Source organism: Dromaius novaehollandiae, unplaced genomic scaffold (assembly GCF_036370855.1).
Source record: "Dromaius novaehollandiae isolate bDroNov1 unplaced genomic scaffold, bDroNov1.hap1 HAP1_SCAFFOLD_53, whole genome shotgun sequence".
In the NCBI taxonomy this organism is placed as follows: Eukaryota; Metazoa; Chordata; class Aves; order Casuariiformes; family Dromaiidae; genus Dromaius; species Dromaius novaehollandiae.
The window spans coordinates 951,729-958,726 of record NW_026991301.1 but is presented as its reverse complement, the minus strand read 5'-3'; positions in this window follow the sequence as shown (position 1 = coordinate 958,726).

Sequence of the window (6,998 nt, the reverse complement as noted above, 5' to 3'; positions counted from 1 at the left end):
GTGCCGACAAGTGGGAGAGACATGTGCTACCTGTGCCTATCCCAGGAGTGAGGTGGGAAGATCCTGCTGTAAGTGTCCACAGGGAAGGAAAGCGAGACCTGGATGTTTTTGGTCAGGCTGCCCGAGGCAAGCCTGTGGTGCCCAGAGCTCTCCCCTCTGAATCCACTTCTGCCACGACGGGTGTCAGAGCCGGCCGGCATTCTCAGGAATAAGGCTTGTGAGCAGCCGTGGTGTAAAGGGCCAAAAGGGCGCACCTAGGAAGAGGGCAAGGGAATATTTTGTGGGCTGCCAAAGGGAAGCTTGGCATGCCCAGAGCTATTACTTCTCTGCACTTGTTGTTCACTCAGGCGTCTGAGCACGCTGACATTCTTAGGAGGAAGCTGTGAGTACGCATGGTGTATTTGTCGACGGCGGAGGAAGGTGAGATGGGTACGTCTTGCGGGGCTGCCCAAGGCTACCCGGGGGTCTTGCCTAGCAGCCCTTGCTCGTTGGACAGGCATTTGAGCAACGTGGCATTGCTAGGAAGAAGGCGGGAGTAGCGGTGCTGTTAATGTCGACAGGAGAAGGCAAGCCGTTATCCTGTTGTGGGACTGCCTTAGGAATGCAGGGGAAGCTTGGCTGGGACTAGCTCCCGCATGTGAGCACTGATTGTCGGTGGAGGCGCTTGAGCAGTGTGGCACGCCTAGGCGTCTGGAGGGAATAGCCCTGCTGTAAGTGTCGACCGGCGAGGAAGGCAGCTGTGAACGCATTGCGGGGCTGCCCTAAGCATGCAGAGCAATTCTGGGGGAGTCCAGCTGTCTTGCCTCTGAGACCTTTCGACAATTACACCAGGCTTACGCTTTAGAAAGCTCGCCTGCTCAGACACCTGTCTGGCAGCCGGCACTCACGGGCAAGAGCGCTGGGCACGACATGCTTGTCTCTGGGAGCACAACAAAATGAGCCCGTCTCGCCATCCTCCCCCAGTCGACAATTACACCAGGCGTACTCACAGCTTCTGCCTAAGAATGCCAGACTGCTCACACGACTGTCCGAACACCCAGAGCTCACAGGCAAAAAAGATGCCCCAGCAAGCTTGCACTGCATGCTTAGGGCAGCTCCACAACACGTTCACGACTTGCCTTCTTCGCAAGGCGTGAGTACGCATCCTTTAAGTGTGGACAGGAGAGGAAGGCAACCGTGAACGTGTTGTGGGCCTGCTGTGGCTTAGCAGGTTTTGTGTGGTGGGGACGAGCTCTTGCTTTTGAGCCCTGCTTGCTCGCAAAGGCGTCTGAGCATTTTGGCATTCTTAGGACTAAGTTGGGAGTAGCCGTGATGTAAAGGTCCAAAAGGCCCTCACCTAGAAGAGAGCAGGGAATATGTTGTGGGCTGGCAAAGGGAAGCTTGGCATGCCCAGAGCTCTTGCCTAGCGGCCCTTGCTGTTCGGACAGGCGTCTGAGCAGTTGGGCATTCTTAGGAGGAAGCTGTGAGTACGCCTGCTGTAACTGTTGACGGGGGAGGAAGGCGAGATGGGTACATCTTGTGGGGCTGCCCAAGGCTAGTTTCGCATACCTGCGCTCTTGCCTAGCAGCTCTCGCTCGTTGGACAGGCATTTGAGCAACGTGGCATTGCTAGGAGGAAGGCGGGAGTAGCGGTGCTGTTAATGTCGACAGGAAAGGAAGGCAAGCCGTTATCCTGTTGTGGGACTGCCTTAGGCATGCAGGGGAAGCTTGGCTGGGACTAGCTCCTGCCTGTGAGCCCTGACTGTCAGTGGAGGCATTGGAGCAGTGTGGCACTCCTAGGCGTTCGGAGGGAATAGCCCTGCTGTAAGTGTCAACCGGCGAGGAAGGCAGCTGTGAAAGTGCTATGGGGCTGCCCTGCGCATGCAGGTCAAGCTTGCTTGGCAACAGCTCTTGCCTGTCAGCGTCGGCTGTTCGGACAGGCAGCTGAGCAGGCGGGCATTCTTAGGAGGCAGCTGTGAGTGGACGTGGTGTAAGTGTCCACAGGGGAGGATGGCGAGATTGGGCATGTCTTGTGGGATTGCCCGAGGCAAGCCTGGTGTGCCCAGACCTCTGATCCATGTGAACTGATAGGTGGGAGAGTTTGAGCAGTTTCACACTCTTAGGAGAAAGGTGGGAACAGGCCTGGTGTTATTGTCGACCGGGGGTGCGGGAGGCAATGTCATGGGGCTGCCCTAGCCTGACTCTGATTAACTCTAGATGGTGGCAGTCCAAGATTCCTTAACACTGAACTCCTTTGGAAGGAGTCCTGCTTTGCGAATTTCACTGGGTAGGAGCCCTTTCTCACCTGCCCGAGTTGTTGCAACTGGTCCGGATTGTGTCCATTTGGCTTGGATACAATGGACCGCCAAAGAAACATTAGTTTGAGCTCCTCCTGCTGCAACTAAGGAAGCTGATGAGCTTGCCTTCTTTGAGCTCCCACTGAGGTAGAAATCTGAGAGGAGCACCGTTGATTACGTCCAAGAGGTAACAGAGATGATCGTAATGGCTTTGCTTTGTCTAATCTAGACACATCTCTGTTTGTGGCACTTGCTTATTCACTAATGCCTCAGCATCAATGCTATTTAGAACTCCTAATCCTGGCCCTGTAACACCACTGACATCCTTTCTTTCTCGCCATTTGGCGCTTCAGGTCCGCTTGCGTAACCATTCCATCCATGTGGTGTAAGCTATATTTAAAAATGGCAGACAGGATGGCTTAATCATAGACATGTTCTCTTGCCTGAGTAACGCTACAGGTTTTAGAGACCACAAAGGGTTCAACAGTAACTTTTGTGTTCCGGTTGATTTAACTGCGTGGGAGCTCTGCGGAGATGGTCGGGCTGTTCCTGCAGTGACCGCAGGGAAAGTTAAAATGGAGAGCATTGGGGAAGTGGTTAAAGCAGGAGAGAGTGTTGAAAGCCTGCTCCTGAGAGTGCAGGGTAGAACTAATGGCGTAGACTTACAAGTTACACTCCCATTACAAGAGCGTTCGTTAGAACACATCACTGGGGTCTGCCGGGACCCGGGCAATGGAAGGCGGAAGTTTTCAGTGCAATCGTCTCTCCGGCACCAGGCGAGAGTCACTACAATTTGTAGTTAGTGACACACTGGACTTCTCAGTTTGGGTAATGTCTTGGTCCCATTTCTAGCCGTATGGGATGCTCCTCCAGGGCTTTTGCCTCACCTTCAACGTGGTAGGCACTGCAACATGCTGTCAACTCTGTGGATGCGCTATTTGATACAAGTAGGAACAATAGCGTTCCTCATTTGCTTCCCAAATTGCTTCTCCTCGATTTTGGCTACAACACATTTTACTCGCAGGTTGGTTTTTTGCTAGGGCGGTTAAACAATACTCCAGTGCAAGCACAAATGTCATGACAACAACTAACAACACAAGCAAGTGTTACACGCCACACTTTGTAACATTTAATGTCCAGTACGGCTTAGCTCATGTGGTGCTTCCAAGAGCTTCCGGTCCACTCAGCCGCTTTACATCTGACTAGAGCCAATTTTCTTTACCTGGAAGTTTAACAATGAAATAAGAACTCAACAATACAGTGTAGGGGCCTCCCGAGATTTGGTTGCACTTCGGACTTTCAGGTGACTATCTGTACCAACCCCTTATGTCCAGGCTGGATAGCATGTGCTTGCACGCCACCTGGTACTGAGTGGGCCCACTGAGCTTTTCCCCTGCCTTTTGTAAGTGTAATTCGCTCATCTCCACCCAAGCGGTTGCTTTTAGCCTGAGTTGCCCACTGTGGCTAAAGGTCTCCCCAAAAGAATTTCCACTGGCAATAGTCTTAGAGGCTGTCACAGAGGATTCTGAACATCCCATAGTGCTAAGTTTAGGGCTGCTGGTAAAAATGACCTCACTACCTCAGCAAGCAGCTATTGGCCTGCCACTTGCCAATCAGGCACTGAGGCAGAAGTGAGCTCAGAAGCGCAGGTAGGACTCATGGCGCTCTGAGTGCCTCATCAGGCACTGAGGTCAAAGGGACCTCACAAGCACAGCCAGCAGCTCTGGGCCTGCCATGGCGCATCAAACACGGAGAAAGAAGGGAACACCCAAGCAGACCAGCAGCCATGGGCGTGGCAGTGCATGCCATGCATGCAATGGCATGCAGGTCAAAGTGACATCGTAAGACACAACCAGCAACCATGGGCCTGCCACTGCCCTTTTTGGCATGGAGACACAAGTATCCTCACAAGCAAAGCCAGGAGGCATGGCCCTGCCACTGGCCTATCAAGCACAGAGGCAGAAGCAACCTCACAAGCAGAGCGAGGACTGATGGGCCTGACTGGCCTACCAGGCCGTGAGGCAGAAGTGACATGACTATCTCATCCAGCAGTGGTGGGCCTGACAATATCATTTCAAGCAGTACAGGTTAATACAGGTAAAGTGCTAACACAGAACGTTGAAGGACCATAACAGAAAAAAGGCACTTGGAGGCCTGAGCACTGGAAAAAAGGGCACTAGGAGGACATGCACTGCAAAAAATATGCACATGGAGGACACTATACTGGAAAAAAAGGCACTTTGGGAGCCTGCATCGCAAAAATAGGCACTTGGAGGCTGCTAGACTGGAAAAAAAGGCACTTAGATGCCCCTTCACTGCAAAAAAAGGCACTCAGACAGCAGTGCACCTCAAAAGGAGGCACTCGGAGGCCCCTGCACCACAAAAAAAGGCACCCGGACAACAGTGAATCACAAGAAAAGGCACTCGGAAGCCCCTACATCACAAAAAAAGGCACTTGGAGGCTAGTACACTGCAAAAAAAAGGCACTCGGAGGACCATGCACGGCAAAAAAAGGCACTCGGTGGCCCCTACAGCACAAAAGAAGGCACTCGGGGGCTGCTACAATGTGAAACAAGGCACTCGGAGGCCCCTGAACCACAAGAAAAGGCACTTGGGGCCACTACACCACAAAAAAAGGTACATGGAGGACCACACACCCCAAAATAACAGCACTCGGAGGTCCCTGAACCACAAGAAAAGGCACTCGGTGGCTCCTACAGCACAAAAAAAGGCACTCGGGGGCTGCTACAATGTGAAACAAGGCACTCGGAGGGCCCTGCACCACCAAAAAAGGCACTCGGAGGCTCCTGCATTGGAAAAAGAGGCACTTGCAGGCCTGTACACTGGAAATAAAGGCACTTGGAGGCCCCTGCACCACAAAAAAAGGCACTCGGAAGCCCCTACACCACCAAAAAACGCACTTGGAGGCTAGTACACTGCAAAAAAATGCACCCTGTGGCTCCTACAGCACAAAAAAAGGCACTCAGTGGCCCCTACAGCACAAAAAAAGGCACTCGGAGGCTGCTACAATGCGAAAAAAAGGCACTCGGATCCTGCTACACCGGAAAAATAAGGCACTCGGAGGCTGCTACACCGTAGAGAAAGGCACTCGGAGGCCCCTGCACTGGAAAAAAAAGGCACTCGGAGGCCAGTGCACCCCAAAAAAGGCACTTGGAGGCTGCTACACCGTAGAGAAAGGCACTCGGAGGCCCCTGCACTGGAAAAAAAAGGCACTCGGAGGCCAGTGCACCCCAAAAAAGGCACTTGGAGGCTGCTACAATGCAAAAAAAGGCACTCGGAGGCCCCTGCAGCAGAAAGAAAGGCACTCGGCGTGCCCTGCACCAGAAGAAAAGGCACTCGGGGCCACTACACCACAAAAAAAGATACATGGAGGACCACACACCCCAAAATAACAGCACTCGGAGGCCCCTACACCACAAGAAAAGGCACTTCGGGGCTGCTACAATGTGAAACAAGGCACTTGGAGGCCCCTGCACCACAAAAAAGGCACTTGGAGGCCCCTGCACCACAAAAAAAGGCACTCAGAGGCCTCTACAACACCTTCCACTTCCCTATCAGACACAGAGGCTGATGTGACCTGACAAGGACAGGAAGCCGCCTGGGGCCTGCCAGTGGCCTATCAGGCACTGGTACTTCTGTGAGCTCACAAGCAGAGTCAGCAGCCATGGGCATCCCACTGCCTGATGAGGCACTGAGACCAAGGTGACCTCAAAATGCAGCCAGCACGCAGAGGCCTGCCACTGGCCTATCAGTCACTCAGACTGCTGTGAGCTCAAAAGGACAGCCAGCAGCCAATGGCCTCGCACTGGCCTATCAGGCAATGGGACTGCTGTGACCTCACGAGCACAGCCAGCAGCTGTGGGTCTGCCACTGGCTATCAGGCACTCAGACTGCTGTGAGCTTAAAAGGACAGCCAGCAGCCAATGGCCTCGCACTGGCCTATCAGGCAATGGGACTGCTGTGAGCTCACAAGGACAGCAAACAGCCATGAGCCTGCCACTGCCCTATAGGGCACAGAGGCTGCTGTGACCTCACGAGCACAGCCAGCAGCCAGGGGCCTCCCACTGCACTATAAGGTACAGAGACAAATGTTACCTCACAAGCACAGCCAGCAGCCATGGGCCTGCCACTGGCCTATGAGGCACTGAGGCTGCTGTGACCTCACAAGCACAGTCAGCAGCCACTGGCCTGCTGCTGGCCTATCGGGAACGGAGGCTGCTGTGACCTGACAAGCACAGCCAGCAGCTATGGGCCTGCCACTGGCCTATAGGGCACTGAGGCTGCTGTGACCTCACAAGCACGGCCAGCAGGCATGGGCATCCAACTGCCCTATAAGACACTGAGGCTGCTGTGACGTCACAAGCAAAGCCAGCAGCTGTGGGTCTGCCACCGGCCTGTCAGGCAATAAGACTGCTGTGACCTGACAAGCACAGCCAGCAGCTATGGGCCTGCCACTGGCCTATAGGGCACTGAGGCTGCTGTGACCTCACAAGCACAGCAAGGAGCCAGAGGCCTGCCATTGCCCTATAAGGTACAGAGACAAATGTGACCTCAAAAGGCAGCCAGCAGATGGGGCTTCCCACGGGCCTATCAGGCTGTAGGAGTGTTGTGACCTGACAAGCACAGCCAGCAGCTATGGGCCTGCCACTGGCCTATACAGCACGGAGGCTGCTGTGACCTCACAAGCACAGCCAGCAGCCAG